This window comes from Podarcis liolepis (assembly GCF_965112155.1).
Source record: "Podarcis liolepis genome assembly, chromosome: 5".
NCBI classification, from domain to species: Eukaryota; Metazoa; Chordata; class Lepidosauria; order Squamata; family Lacertidae; genus Podarcis; species Podarcis liolepis.
In genome coordinates, this window is record NC_139556.1 from 47,453,456 (window position 1) to 47,470,080 (window position 16,625).

At 41.3% G+C, this 16,625-nt stretch overlaps 1 protein-coding gene and 1 long non-coding RNA gene across 16 annotated transcripts in view; one reads left to right on the forward strand and one right to left on the reverse strand.

The window, feature by feature from the left end:
* FAM53B (family with sequence similarity 53 member B) overlaps positions 1–16,625 on the forward strand; it is a 122,996-nt gene that overhangs the window by 79,394 nt on the left and 26,977 nt on the right. The window lies entirely within an intron of this gene.
* Positions 1,998–14,998, reverse strand: LOC310708223. The gene is made up of 2 exons (XR_014526926.1): positions 13,194–14,998; positions 1,998–3,163 (listed from the first exon to the last, which is right to left on the reverse strand). It is a non-coding gene; the product is annotated as an uncharacterized lncRNA (long non-coding RNA).

Genomic DNA, 16,625 nt, shown 5'->3' on the forward strand with positions numbered 1-16,625 from the left:
CAGAGCACATGGGCCATAACCTTCTCTTCCTGTGAGTTGCACCCAACTAAGTCCTACTCAAAGTAGATCCATTGAAATTAATAAACCTAAGTTAGTCATGTCCATTAACTTCAGTGGGTCTACTCTGAGTAAGACTAGCACGGGATACAACCAACTGGCCCCTATCCAGAGATCAAGGTTGTGGGCACCTTTTTGTCAGCAGATGATCAGTGCACAGAGGGGGTGTCAGTTATTGTATATTAGTAGGTCACAGGTGTATTAAGGTACTGAAAAGTAGTTATTCCTTCATTCAGTGAATCACAGCATTTCTATACTGCCAATAAATAAACAGCTTTGTGGACAGTTCACAAAATAAAAGCTAAAGCCATGAAGTATGGATATTAATCAAGTTAAAACAGCATCACGGCAAAAACAGCAATGCAGAAAACAAAGGGTAAAAACCTTTTATTTTTCCTCCTGGTTGCATGGGAGGTGGAGAAGGAATGGTGAGCATACTACTGTAGTGCTGTGTGCGAATATAGTCATTGATAGGAACAACAGACATTAAATTGCTTGGAAGCCACTCAATGACGTTTTTATTTCCCTTTAGTATTAACACCCCTCCCGTAACACCCCATGCACCCCTAAGGTGTATGGTCACTTAATATGTTACAAAATTAGCAAGTACGCTGCTTAAGGTGCTTCACACAGGGTAGTCAAACTGGTGTCTTCCAGATGGGTTTTAAGACTACAACTCCCATCATCCCTGATCATTTGCCATGCTGCCTGGGGCTGATGCAACATCTGGGAGACACCACATTGGCTACTCCTCTAAGAGGGATTCTGACTTCTCAGCTGTCTTTATTTTTGTTGTACGAATCTGGGGCCAGAATCTGAAAGGAAATGTTAATATTAACATTTTGTGGCGGCAGAAGAGAATTAATTTTCTTTTTCCAGTGTATTCTAGCAGCAGCCCAACACATGAAGGATCTGTGCATTGTCTCTTGACGACATTCTTATTCATTCAGCCATTGTATCATTCCCACAAACTATGGACCCCCTAGTACACAAGATCAACCTTCAAAACCTCCTTAAAAGATGAATTTGAAATGAGTTTCATGTAGAAAACAATGATAGAAAACAAACCAGAGAAAGGATATTGAAGCAGACAAGCAACCACACCAACCAACCATCCATGTTCTTAGCAACAACGAGATATCAGGGAAGGCTAAAAACAACCATGTGTCAACATAGAAAATATATTTGGTAACAGAATTTCAACAGCTGCAATGTGGATTATATAGCATTAACTGTTTGGCAGGAAACACTAGCTGTAATCTGAAATGGCATGAAGTTAATTGTCATCAGCAGAGGTACAGCTATAGTAGCTGATTTCAGATGGTATGGGTGCTCTTGCCAAGTTATTGGGGCACTTGCTTGCTTTTTTCCAAAAGCTGGGGGTTTGTGTCTTTCTGAACTCATGTTCTGGATGATCTCCAGACTACTCAGATACAAATGGATACCTGATCCACTGAGATGTGGCCAAGTCACAGGTGGTTGGCTAAGGTACTGACAGCACCGTCTTTTGTGTCAAATGGGCCATTGAAATGTATGTGTCTTTTCAGGGCCAGATGGATTTGAACATCAAACATATTTGGAGAGGTTGGGGTGTAGGGAGACGGGGAGTACACTGCAGCCATTCTGGTCCTGCACAATGAGAGAGAATGGCTGAATGCAGACAGTCATTTACCATTGCTTACTTACTATCGTGTATATTTTGCTGCTTGGTAAGCCAGTTATTGTATTACGTATATTGTCATGTGGTTGAGGATAGTTTTATCACACGACTGCACCTTATCAGAAATCGAAGGAAACAGGGGAAGGTTATGTCTGCTCACCCTTGATGTGAAGCTATAGATAATCGTCTTGTCAAAGATCTGCATTATCACTTAGTAAATGGTCATATGTCTTTCCTAGTGATATGCAAACTGCATTCATTTTGTCTCAAAATCTATTCATTTACTAAAATCTTTAAGTATGCTTTTATTCGTAGTTCATTATGCTTTTCACATTTTTTGCAATAAAATGGTTCAAACCCTTCTTTCCCCTTCCCAACTTCCCTCCACCCCCCTTTTCCCTTTTAAAATATTTCCTTGAGCATGTCTATTAAAAAATAAAACCTTCAAACTTTTCTAGGAAAGCTTTAAATAAAGCAAAGAAATACTATTGGGTGGGTGACGTATGCCTCCAATCTCCCACACCCACTCTCTTAGTTGAAAATAATAAACATCACTTCTTGGCAGGGATAATGGGATTTGTATATTTTCTTCTGCCTTTTGAAGTGAATTGGTAGGCAGAGAAACAACAAATCCCATGCTCCTCATCAGAAAATGATGGTCTTATGCTTGTTCAAGAGCATTAAAGTCAAGTATGGAGAGAGCAGCAAATCCCCATATCTCTCTAGCAAGCCATCCCTACTGCTAATTATGCACCATGCCTTATCAAAGGCAATTTGTTTTCATTTAGAGAGTAATAGGGAGAGCTCTCTGAGGGGTAGGGGCAAACCCCATTTCAAACCAGACTCAAATTCAGAGGGGTCCGAGCTGGACTCAACATTGGTTTAAGATTTATTTATTTTTTAACTGAGGGAGTTTGTATTGTAAACTTCCCCAATTCCAGACTTGACTAATTCTGTCAGTAGTATTTAATAGTGAAATCAGATCTGCCAGGTTGGATTTAGGGTCTTAAGGGGAAATTGCAGTGGTTCCACCCCACCCCACTCCTGACTTTGACAGCTTCTCTTTCCCTTTCCTATCTGGGCTTTTGTTTTGTCAGGTTTCAAGAAGGTCAGTCTGCCCCCAACCCCATATTCACAGCCATACCAGCTAATTTCCCTCTTCACCCTGTGCCTTTCAGAGATTTGTAGCCCTCAAATTGCAGCTTCTGACCACCCACCCATATATCATATATTGGCCTTAGACCCATAAACCACCACAGTTGCCGGAATCACTTCCAGGTTTTCTTCATAGTTTCAGGCCTTCCATCCTTGCTCTGGCTGCCGTTGCCCCTTAGTAGCAGAAGCCAAGGATTCTGGCTCTTGCAGCTGCATCTGCATCATCATCAAAAGCTGTCTCAGCTAAGCGATGCCCTATGTGGTTACTATCATGAAGTCGTGATGCATTTTCTGCAAAGTGAAATATCATATATTAGACCAAATTTTGTGTGATTCTTCTTCAGGCATAGATGATATGTAACTAAAATAAAATAGAGTGGAGCAAGGATGTTGGTTTTTGCTGAAGAAGAATGCCTTTCTCCCTTGTGATAGAAATGCCTAAATGGAATACCTAAATCGCAGTTCAGCAAAGAAGTGGCAGATGAGAGGAGCAGCTTGCGTGCCTCTGGAAGGAAGTGCTGAGAGTCTATTCTAAGGCTTCAGCAGCCTGAATGGTCATTTGTAATTATATATGCTCAGGATGCAGTTCTATTTATTGCTCACATTTTGCCTTAGATTGATCTGATACAGTATTTCATTTCAGTCAGCAAAGTTTTGTTTTGTTTGTTTTAAGTTCATGAAAACCCATTTACTTATTTCTATTTCTATTTCCATTGAGCATTGGCTTATGCATGTTTCACACAATTTAAAAAATGGATCTTTGGAGGAGAATATTTTGATTTCGATAGCTGTCCAAACTCCACCAGTTAATATAGATCAGAATATTGGCAGCTGTGTTGGTTCTGCGGAGAAACCTAGACCAAATACAATAGATTTGCCTTTGGTTCCACTAGTCACTGGAATCATGCATGCTTTTCAAGTGTTTCTCTGTCACCAGACATAGGTGTGTGGAACAAATTAAAAATACAACTCATGGTATCTTTAGGCTGCTGGGTCTGCAGGTCATACAACAACCAAAAAAGGCAGTAGATTTATTGAAATTAGTGGCAGTAGTAGGACTTATAATAATTTTTTATTTAGGATAAACACTGTATTGCAAGTGATACTTCTGCTGTGCAGAATTGTGCTATGCATTAGGCACATAAGATAGGGCAGAGGGAGAGCGACAGTATTCAGGAATTACCAAATAATATTTTAAAATGAGAATTACTTGGTAGTAAAGACAACAAACAGTCCTGTGCATGATTTGAATTCTGTTGGTGCATTTGCAGCGGAGGCGTCACTATGAAATTTTTGTAGTGAGTTGATTTGGCAATGCCAAAGGAGAGGACACCCAGCTTCGTTTCATATGCTTTCCATATATATGAACATTGAAATGAATATTCCTAAGGCAAAGGGTCTAAAAAGAGAGGTAATTGCTAACATAAGCCGGAGTTCTTCCTTTATGATATTTATTTTAATCAATAGTTTTGATTTCACTCCCATGACCTTCTCCCTCCCTGCCATCTGGACATCTCAGGTGACACGAAATAGTTGCAAGGTCACCTTTTATGCCCTCCCAGGAGGTAATAGGCAGCCCCTGTCACTGCTGGTTTGCCTTACTGTATTCCTTACTACCATTCAAGACTCAAAAAACAATAGGATGTTATGCATGCCCTCCCATACCCACTGTCTCATCTAACCCTACTTCAAATCCACCCAGTTCTCCACGCCTACCATTTCAACAATACATATTTAGTGATCCTAACTGTCCAGATCTTCAGAACTTTGTTGGAAGGCGAGTCAAGAATACTGCTAAACAAATAATTCTTGCTTGGTTAGCCTGTCTTTGAAAGCTAGCGTTTGTCTATTCACATTTCCATGCCTCTCACCCCCCCCCCCGCCAGTCAAAATAGGTGGCACAGGGAGAGGAAAACTACATACTGGGAGGAAAGAATGAATTCATCAGTGTAGTATGCAAGGGGATGTTATTTGCAGGCAAAATATAATTCCTTTTGCCTTTATGGTAACAAAACCTGGAAGCTAGTTTGAAGCACCATCCCTCTTTTAAAAGGGAAAAAAACACCCGTCTCCTGAAATGCTGCTATTCCTAGGACAGGATGCGAAAGCAAACATTAAGTATGTTTGACTTATTCATATTTTTGACAATTATCCTCCAAGGATTATTTTGGACATTTCAGTTTAAAAAAGGGTTTCCATTATATATAACTGAGGGTGGAAACAAGTTGCCGGAAAACAAGATCCAAAAAGATTTGGCTGCCTTTTACTAAACCCTATTTGACTCAGGAAAAGCTCTTCCTTTGTCCGTTTTTTTGGGGCTGGCGGTGGCAGAGGGACACTCATAAGAAATCCGTAACATATCCATTACCCTTCTTGCATTTTCCTAAGGACCTTAATATTACTTCTGCTGGGGCTTCCCTAAATCCTGTTAAGAGATTTGTGTCTTGCAACCATAGCACAGTACAGTAAACCTGTGCCTGAGGTTGTGTCCACCAAAGGTGTAACAAATGTACAATGACCTTATTAGATTTTTCTGGTTACATGTGGAGAGTTTTAAAAGTTAGAATCTGCACAGTGACTTGGGCCCCAAAATAAACTACGAGGCAGTATAGCTGGCATAACATTGTATTGATAGGATCTCAGTGGTCAGGCCTCACAAGTCTAGCTGCTGTATTTGGAACTAACTGCATTTTGAACAGTCTTCAAAGGCAGACCCAAGTGGGGCTTAGCTGCAGGTTACCAAAACATGGATCACTGTGGCTAGATTATCTTAATACTGGTAGTTTCATACCTGTTCCCAGCTTCAGCTAATAATAATAATAATAATAATAATAATAATAATAATAATAATAATAATTAAAAAAAAAATACTTCATACTGTGGAAGCACCCTGGGTAGTGACAAGGATGGATCAAGGAGCAACACGAAACTGCAACCCTGTTTCTTCAATAGCTGTGTACCCCCAACATGGGCAGATGCTAGTTTCACTCCCACTGTGATTTTTTCTTTGCCCATTGCGGTAAAATTTGTTTTTAAGTGGTCATATTGTAACACCAACATTTAAGGTTAGAAAGAACAATGGAGTGTAATTACTTCCTGATGGCTACTAGAAGGTTGGTTGGCGTTGACATGAGTGGGAGCAGGACTGAAGCTTTACATGTTTTCTAAGAAGTTGAGAGGGACTTAAAAAAAATAAATGTGTGTGTTTCCCTGAGGAAAGATTTGCCAGAGCTGATGCGAAAATCAAATTGTCTCCATGTGGGAGTAATATACTAACTGGCACAGAGAAACACAGCAGGATTAGACAAGTTGGGTTCAACATTCTTGACTTTGGTGGAGCTGATTTCCATAAGGACTGGGAGATTTTGATATTACAGAGGAGCTGGACGGAATCCTGGAGGCAAAAAGGAATTGGAAGAGAACTGACCCTTTTCTCCATGGGCTGTGATGGTAAAGATAAAAACAACAGCATAGGTATCACTTAGCAGGGTGGCCAGTCAATGTGGCTGATTGTAATGAAAACTGGGGCTAAAATAGTGCAAAGTTTGAATAGTGTAAAATAAAATAAAATAAAATAAATCTCCCATTATCTCAACTCACTGAATCCCTGTGCAGCCTTCCACATTTCTAAGCAAACAAGATGCTATGGAGAGGAACAGGTTGGTATGGGGTCTGAGTTTATTCTAGAAAAAAATAAGGTAAATATGTATGTATGATAGTGGGTGGTCTCAATACATTTTTCATCGCCATGGTCCATTGAATTGAACGACTACTACACATTAGGCCATGATCCTAAGAGCTGCAATGGAAACGGGTGTTGGTACTTGGGCCAGAAAGCCTTGGATTCATTTGCAGCATAGCCTTGAAGTCCACTAGGTGACTTGAGGCAAGTTGTTACCACTCAGCTCAGCCCACCTCACAAGGTTGCTGTGAGAATTAAATAGGGAAATGTACCCCCTGCCTCTCGGAACTTCTTAGAGGAAGGGTAAGATACAAATACAAAGATTGCTACTACTGGGTAGACTGCGCCAAGTGGTATTTTGCTATATATAAAGAGCAGGTCAACAGCTGGGACCAGATGGCCCATGGTGTGCAGCCAGTCCCTCAGTGCCTGTGGGACTTACCTGCGGTTTACCTTTTCAGAGAGAATAGCTTTCTTTTGGGGCATGGGGTGGGCAAGACTTTGGAGGACTGGAAACATTACACCGGCTCTAAATTGTGAACCATGAAGTTAGATAACAGTAGTTGATAAGAGTAAAGAAATTATGTTCTTTAACTGTAAGAAAGGGGGAAATGGTGCTTGACGGCCTACCCTGTCTTGTTGGATTTTGTATATTTCATTTCTTGTCTCACTTTAACTGCCTTTGTGCCCTTGGGGGTTGGGGGGGGGGAATTGTAGCATGCAATATATGATAATGGACAGCGGTCCTTTCTTACCCAGTAAAACTATAGCAGTACTGTGCAGACAGAGCTTTTAGAATGGTTGTCTTTTAGAATGCTGAAACATTCTACATAAATGCCTCTGTGCCTGCTGTGAAGGTGGGGAGGGGAAGCCATGCCTGCTGAACCTGCCCCCAACATCAACATCCTCTGTCTCCTGATTTCCATGTGCTCAGTTAAAGGAAGGGCAAATGGGCCTAGAGCTGTATGTACGCAGGCCTCTCTTTCAGACCCTCTGCTGAATGTGTGGAGGTCTCCATGCATGTGTGGAGACACTTCAGAAGAGGCTAAAGCCAGGATATACTTGCGAGTTACCGACATGAACTATGTATGCACATTTAGGAAAATGTTTGTACTTTCCCATTATGCTGTAAGAATATCAAAGGTTGCTTGTCCAAGCTGGCAGACACAAAGGAAACAAATGTACTGTATTCAGCAATATAGCAGCTTACTTTTCTTCCACAGGAAAACAGTTACGAACAGGCAGAACCCGACCTTATATATCCTGCTAATATGTTTGCACAGTGCCGAAAGCAATGGAATTCAAAGTCTTCTAGCCATCCCACCCCCCCTTCTTTTTTTACTACTGTAAGGGAAAGCAAACAATTTATAGGAGGCATTAATTATTAGATGAGGTATTTCAATTAAAGTAATTGCATGAGAGACTATGCAGGGATTTGGAAAAGATTAGTGAAAGCTCATGCATTATTCATTCGCTTTGAACTGGGGTAAGATTGGGCATGTCACTTCTTTTCAGCACCATGCTATACACGTCTACTCAAAAGTAAGCCCCATTGAAGCAACGTGTCTCCTAGGATTAGAGCCAATGACAGGTTTTTTTGTTTTTAAATCAGACTTATCTTTTATTTTCTTCATGTTGAGATCAATATACAATACTTTTCAAATATAAAAAGCACTGCAGCCTAACTAACCATGATAGAATTAAATCTAACCAGCTAGGTTGGTGTTTTTTTTGTTTTTTTATTACACAATATTTCAGTTTCTCTTTAGCTTTCGTTTTTAAATAATTGATACAAAATATATACTTTCGTCCTGAAACAATTCAACAACCATGCAGTGTAAAAAGTAGACTATTTTTTTTTTTACTAATAGAGCCCAGAAAGACCTGGCAGTGGGGTAGGCTGCCTTTGATACTAGATAATAAATGGAACAGAACGTTTTCCTTCTCCTCTCCCTCCTCCTCCTCTGCCCCCCCCGCCCACAACCACCACGCAGTCACAAGCAGCCACATTTCTGGACGTTGCCCAGCCTCTTCCACCATGCCCTTAACACAAAAGGACTTGCACTCCCGTTCTTATTGCAGCAGTTCTGTTCTTAATGAATGGCAAACCTGTCAGCCCGCTTGATTTATGTCTGAACCTGAGACACCTATTTAAATCTCATGTAACAACACCCTGGTGCAGATGTCAGTGGCAGCGCAGCGCTGGTCTCGGAGCTGTTGAGCTGTCTAGACAGTTTGAGGTGATAGGTCATTCAGAAAATGTTACAGGACTGCGTGTGCCATAATTGGATTATTATGGAAATTTGAAACCAGCTTCCCAAAGTGGTGGCCCATTTGGTGGCTGCATTTTTCACCCTTTCAGCATAGAGAAATAAAGTGGTGCCATTTCTTAGTAGTAATCTCTTCTCTCTCTCTCTCTTTATGCTGTGATCTTATATACACTTACTTGCTAGTAAACATGACTCTGTGGAACTTACTTCTGAGATTGGTTTCCACATTGCATAATTTCCCTATGAATATTATTGCATTATGATATCCTAGAATCGCCTTGAAGTGTGATTTTTTTTTTTATAAAAGTTGCACTGGTCATTAAGTTCAATCTTCTGTATTGAAGCAGAAAACTTTGTCACCCAACATATCTCTTGGATTAGCCCGCTCCACATGTTAGCTGGTCATAGCAATGAAGCAGGGACTTTAAGTGCAGGATAAAGAATAGGAAGTTAATAAAAAGTCATCCAAATTACTCAGGCCCACTAACATACCACATGTTTCTGGAGAAATATAAGACTCTCCCAGGAGCTCTTGCCAATGTGACCTTAGAGAAAATGCCCAGCTCCAAATGTAGTGACTTGACCCTTTGGTTGTAAGAGCAGATTCTGTCCACCAACTAAAATAGAAATTATTTAAAGCTCTGTGGTACTGTACATCATCATCAAGATAGCCTGTATTCAAAAGAAGGAAAATTGTATCACTAACATTTTTTATATTTCTAACATTACAGGGCAATTTTTAATACACTTTTCCACTTAAGGAGTCCTGATCTTTGCTGGACTTACTTACACATATGCCCAAAATCAAATGTGTAAATGTAGCAATTATAGATATAATCATGAGCAATTCCTGTGATTGTAGCAGGGATTTTTTTCAGGTGAAAAGCTAGCATATACACTAAATAAAGTGTTTGCTCCATATGTACTAGAACAATGTTTGTTCCATGAACTCACCTAGTTTTTGAGTGGCTCCTCACCCCCCCCCTTATTATTTTTTAACCACTACCCTTTTTCTAGTTTTGTTCTGAGATTCATTACTGTTGGGAGCTCTTACTTCACCCACAAGTTCTAAAGGTCATCTGAGATTCTATCCTTCCTCTCATATCCATATCTGTGCATCATGTTGAGGCTATTCCTACAGAAACTTGTCTCACTTCTAAATTTAGCTCTCTTCACAGTTCTTTGAGACATGTCACTACCAGCCGTAGTTTCAGAGTAAAGAAAGCTCATTGCTGGTGTTTCTTATGAATGCACAAGATGCTTATCCACAGAGGGCTCTAAATGACCTGCCACATAATACCACCTCAGAAGATTGCCCCACTCTACTCATAGGGTACACAAAAAGAGTAAAGTAATAGGTGGCATGCTACATAGTATAGTAATGGCCTCTAACCTTACGTTTCATTCATGCAGTATGCTGGTACTGCCATGCCACAATTATCCTGAAGTTGTAGAGGCGCACTGGTGTTAAATTAAAAAAAACAAACCCTCCATTCTTAACTTTTTCAGGAATCTTGAGGCAGTATTGTGGAACTCTATTTGCTTTGCATTCACATTTGAGAGCTGCCATGGTTTCTGGTCAAACCAGTTTTGTAGATTTTCACACTACATCAAGCTGTGCTCTTGAGAAACCAAAGCTAAGTAACCAGGGCCTCTGCAACAGATGTGTACGTTTGTGACTATCATGGTACTCTGTTAGAGAGTGACCATGATGAACAACAAAATCCCTTTCCTCCATGACCAACAGCAGTTTTACAAGGCCCCATCCCCAGCAATGTTGAAATACGAAATATTGGTGTGTATTTGTTTATGCATCCAAGTAACCCTGTTAAAAACATCAAAGTGCACTAAATATAATATAAAGCTAGCTGGTTAAAATAGGGCTTGGTCAATTTCAACCCTCATTGATTTACTCGGACAAGCCAATGATCAGGGGTGAGGGGAGTTGTGGGGGAGGGGGGGAGATTGGGCTCAGAAGCAGGGCACACCTCCCCTCCCCGCTGCAGTGACCGTGGGCAGAACAAACATAAATTCTGGGTGTTTATCATGTTTTATAAATCCCAACTCTCCCTTACAGCATGAATTTCAAGGGCGAGTCCGATCCCAGTTTCTCCTTTCTCTGCCTACCCCATTAAACTCAGAAACAGCTGTCAAGAATTGTGTATGCTTCACTGTGATGTCGCCTGAGTGCTTCCAGCTGTGGGCCGGCAAACAGAAATTAGCTTATTTTAACATTTCATTATTTGAAAATTATAACACCCCGGGCAGTGCACGTGTCATACCTTATAAAAGAAATAGACGCCGAGCCCCATTTAGTGCTTGGATGAGAAACTTCAAATAAAAGCTGAGCTTTTGAATTTTGTTTTCGAACAGCGGCCCTTCCCCCTCTGCCTCGCCACATGGTGAGCTTCACTTGAAACTTGAAGTGGGAGATGGAAGGCACACCTAAAGCAGTTCTTTGGACAGTGGTTCTCGAGAAAGATGGGAGGCAGATGCTTTGACTACAGAAAATCTTTAGCCCTTCTTTCCATTGCAGAGAGTGTGAGAATCACAGAGGCCTGGTCAAAATCGTAATCAATGATCAGTTAAGGCAGCGTTTCCCAACCGGTGTTCCGCGGCACACTAGTGTGCCGCCGGACGTTGCCTACTGTGCCGTGGGAGGGAGGCGGGCGAGTCGGGCTAATCCTCCGACGAGCTCCACCTCCAGACCCATTGCTCAAATCCTTTAACCCAGGAGGGCGGGGGGGGGGGGGAGAAAGAGAAAAAAGAAAGGGTGGAAAAAAAGAAGGGGAAGAGAAAATATTTTTTTTAAAAAAGGAAAGAGAGGAAAAAAAGCGAGGGATGGAGGAAGGGGAATAAACAGAAGGGGAGGACAATGAAGAGGGGCGGGGCTTGGCAGGCAGCAGATAACTGGGGAGGGGGGCGCGGCTGGCGGCGGCTCAAGGCAGGAAGGGAGGAGCTGCCTCACGGAGAGTCTTGGGCTGCAGAGATTTCCCGTTCAGGAGCGCGGGAGGCCACGCCGTGGATGGGAATCTCCTCCTCCTCTTCCTCCTCCTCCTCCAGGAGAGAGGGTGGTCCGCCCCACCGAGTCGGGACTGCTCAAGTGTGGGAGCCTATAGTTAGAGCTCAGCTCCTTTTCTTGCCTTCCCCGCCCCCCCACGGAGCACATTTTCCTCGCCCCCCCAACCCCCGCATGTAGAATAGAAGCCCTCCAGCCTCCACGGTGCACAAACTCTCCCCTCTGCAACGAAGCGCTTTGTTGCATATCTTTGGTGAGGTTTTTAGGCAGTCTTGGTGCACCTTAAATCAGCGCTAATTGCGCCTGGACGCAGTATTTACTTCCGAGTAGGCCCCCTTCTCCCCCCCCCCGGTAGCACCTGACGTTGCTATTCGTATCATCAGGTTTGTTTGTTGATAATTTAATTGTTTTAAAAGCATCATGCTAAAGAGCTCTCTCCCACCCCCAGACCCTTGGGCAAAACAGAAACACACACATACACAAACACAGAGATTGAGCCCTGCAGGTTTTATGAAATGAATGGATTCTGAATGGCTGTTTCAGTGGCTTGTCCGCCTTAGGCTGCTGGGCCAGACACCTGTTACACGGTGCAGTCCGTAAGCTGTGAGCGCTGCTACCTGCCGCCGAGACCACGTAACGACAGTCTTGAAAGACCTACATTGGCTCCCAGTACCTTTCCGAGCACAATTCAAAGTGTTGGTGCTGACCTTTAAAGCCCTAAGCGGTCCAGTATACCCGAAGTAGCGTCTCCGCCACCATCGTTCAGCCCAGACACTGAGATCCAGTGCCAAGGGCCTTCTGGCAATTCCCTCACTGTGAAAAGTGAGGTTACAGGGAACCAGGCAGAGGGCCTTATCGGTAGTGGCGCCCGCCCTGTGGAATGCCCTCCCATCAGACATCAAAGAGATAACCATTACCTTCTATGCTGTTACTATTTTTTTATTTTTTTTTACATAAGTAAAAAGTGACCTTTCCCCATCTGGCATGGTGGTGTGCCTCGAGATTTTTTTCATGAAACAAGTGTGCCTTTGCCCAAAAAAGGTTGGGAAACACTGAGTTAAGGCCTAAGCCAAGGCAAGGGCCACTTTTACACTGCCATGAATGTTGCAGTTATCGAAGGATAGTTTGTGTGGAATTGCTTTCATATACATTATGGAATATATATATATATATATATATATATATATATATATATATATATATATAATATTACATACAGTTCCTTCTAAATGCCTCTCTGTGCAAAACAAACTACAATGTCATGTTTTTCAACTGTTAATTACCATTCCAGCAGATTGTGGGACAACCCAGTCAGATGGGCAGGTTATTCTTATTCTTATTCTTATTAACCTTCTTGTCATATGAAAAAGAGCAAGTTTCCACTGACATCTATTGCACAATATTACACAGATCTGCTGTCGTTTTCTATTCCATGTGGGACTGCGTTATTGTACTCTTCATCAAATGTTTTACCCATCCTTATAAATTATTTGAAGCTAGCATTTGGATTGCTAAAGAAGTGTGTCCACAACTTTCCCTTCTCCATATTAACAGGCTGAATGTTACAGTGTGCAGTTTGCTCCCATAATGCAACAGTGCAGTTGACACCAAATGAGAAAGAAGAAATCTGATTTAAGGTAGTAGCTTTTGAGACAGTAGTTCCAGTTTTTCAAATGCAGAAATAGAAACTTGTGAAAACAAGTCTCACGCAGGGTTTGCCATTTCTACAGAAAACATTGAGGTACTTGTGAACCAAAGAGCTCTGTTGCTATCTCATATTATCGTTTCCTGTTTGGCAGTTATTATTTCTTGGGCTCTTTTTTTCTTTTGCTTGGAGTGCCTACTGTGTCAGCTGTCTGATGGCTGGATAATCCTAACTGGCTAGTTGGGATAGTTTTCCTTGTGGAGGTAACATTCCATTTTGACAGGAGCATTTATTATGGAAAACAAATTGCACACTTGAAATTAAAACTATTTTGATATGAGTAAAAATCCAAAAGAGTGCCAACAACACCTAACAGTCACTTACAAAATTTTGGGGGGCCATACCCTGTCTGGCTGTGCAACAGGGATTTCCCTCCCTGAGACCCTCCCCTCCCCAAATCTGCTCTGGAGATTGAGGGGAAACCCCAGAACAAGTTTAGGGTGCACATGGGGGAAAGGAGACGGAGAGGAAGTCCAGTTGTGCTGACAGAAATCCTTGTGCTCACAGAAGGTTAGATACCACCAATGGATTCCCTATACTAGGGGCAGAAAACCTTTTTTCATCCTGAAACCACAGTGCCTTCTTAGTAATCATTTGGGAGGTCACACATCAGTGGCGGGGCAGAGCAATAAATGGGATTTTTAAAATGTTTCTACTGGATCATTTTCAGAGTTCAAGAACACATTCCAACCAAAAAAACCCCATGGAGGGTGCAAAACTGGTCTGGCGAGGGATGTGGTTCAGGATAGTATGTGGCCTGGGGAAAGTCCCAAGGGCCAGGCAGAGAGGGCCACATTTGACCACTGATTTGTGTTTCCCCATCTTTGCCCTATGTGTGATTTCCACCTTGTATGATAGTAAAGTCTATTCATATTTACCTCTTATTGGCCTCTCTTATTATACTCTCTTGTAGTTTCCACCTCCCCTCCCCACCGCTTTTTGTTAGACTTCTGTGTTCTAAATAGCATTAGCCTTTTTAAAAAATAAAGAAAAAGAAAATTATTCTACAAGGAGAACTCTTACAGAGCAATATTTATTTATCTAGTGTGCTAAAGGAATCTGGCACCAAAAAATGCTTGCAGTTTTCTCTTGCTGGAGAAACTGCTGCCACGGTTAAATGCTGCACCTTTACATTTGCATTCGAAGATAGAGATTTGTTGTTTGTTTGTTTCAATGAATTTTATCATTACACAATGTTTAGTCTGCTGCCATCTTTAGGTATAAAATCTTTAGGCAAGCCCATACATAGACTTGCCTGAAATTTTGTACCTAGAGTTCTTAGAAGATTTTGTACTTAAAAGTACCTAGAATAAATCCCAGGACAGCTGAGTATAGCTAACTTTGGGTATCACCCATAATTTAGATTCTAAGATAAAAAATTATTTTATTTATTTACTAGATTTCTATCCTGCCCTTTCTCCCAGCAGAGGCTATGGCAGCAAACAAAAAATTTAACACACACACACACACACACACACACACACATATATATATATATATATATATATATATATATCAACAACTTTTTAACAGTTATATATATATATAACTGTTAACTTTTTAACAGTTTTATATATATATATATATATATATATATATATATATACACACACAACAACTTTTTAACAGTTAAGAATATTTAGATAATATTTACACCACCCTAAAACACTGTTTTCAGACATAATTTTATATTAATTTTTCTCCATCACAGGCTGGTTTGGTTTCTGTGTTGACAAAGTCACAGCTTCTGCTCTGTTCTGTGGCAGGCCTCCATGGAAAGGGCAGGTCCTTAAGGGCTCTGCTCCATTTAGTAGCAGGAACTCACCACTGCTGTTATTTACATTCATGACTTCACCGTGCTTGTTGCCCGACATCTAACTGAAGCAAGGATCTTGCCTAGTGCTTGCCTTTAAAAGAAAACAATGCGTCAAGTGTTCTGCCCTTGCTGCTTCTCACATGAGAGAAACAGATTGAGGACTTAACAAAGATGCACAGTGTCTCTTTGTAGAATAAGTACAGATGCCAGTTATATCTGAAAGAGTGACACTGTCCCATGACTTTCTGCCATTGTTGGAGCATCTGAGGATGTATTTATTACATGTATTAGCAGAGAGCAAGTTGACTTGCCAATGGACTAACTTAAGGAATGGCGGAGGAGGTGGTAGGTCACGCTCCACCTTGGAAATGCTCCCTAGGCATTTCATGTTAGGAATGAGGATCATGACTTCTGCTCCTCACATTGTTGCCACTGCCTAGTTGGTGTGGAGTCAGTAGCCACAAGCTCCCAAAAAAGGAAAATGGTGGAAAAGATGGAAGTCCATTCTAGGTAACGTCCAAAATGGTTCTCCTAAATCCTCCCATTCATGGAATAAACCTGGTTCATAAGACAGACAACAAAAATATTTGTGTTGGCCAAAGGGGCATCAGCTGCTACCTGGCACAGCTTCTTACAAGCACAGATAGTCCCTAAGTTTGCAATAGAGCAAATATTCAATTGTAATATTTATCTTAATAAAATTTACTTACCAATAATTGGATGGAGGTTTTAAGACGTGATGTAGTTATTTAGACACACATCTGAACTCCTTAAATATTTCATGGACAAGCATATTTTTAAAAGAGCTTAAGCAAATTATTAGTCCTAAATGGAGACTATTTACCTTCATTAAAACACACACACACACACACACACACACACACACTCTGTATTTACTATACTCTTGAGTGCAAGTTAGTTCCTGTATTAACTGCTTTGAGAACTTTGTATGTCCATGCTTAATGGAAACACTGAAAGCAGTGGTTAATGTGATTACTTTATAACAAATTGAAAGTGTGGGTTATTACTGGCAACTGGTCACAGCACTGTTACCAAGGTTTAGAGTACAAGTAGACTGTAGTATGTGTGTGAGAGAAAGATGGGGTTGCTATATGTGTGGTGTGTAGTGTGAAGCACATGTTCAGTGACTGTGTGCTATAGATGTCATGAATGCATGGTTTGTGCAAATATGTGTGCACGCATGTTTCATGCCCATAAACACCATGGGCATGTGGTTCTACAAAGTTTGGTCAACCATGTT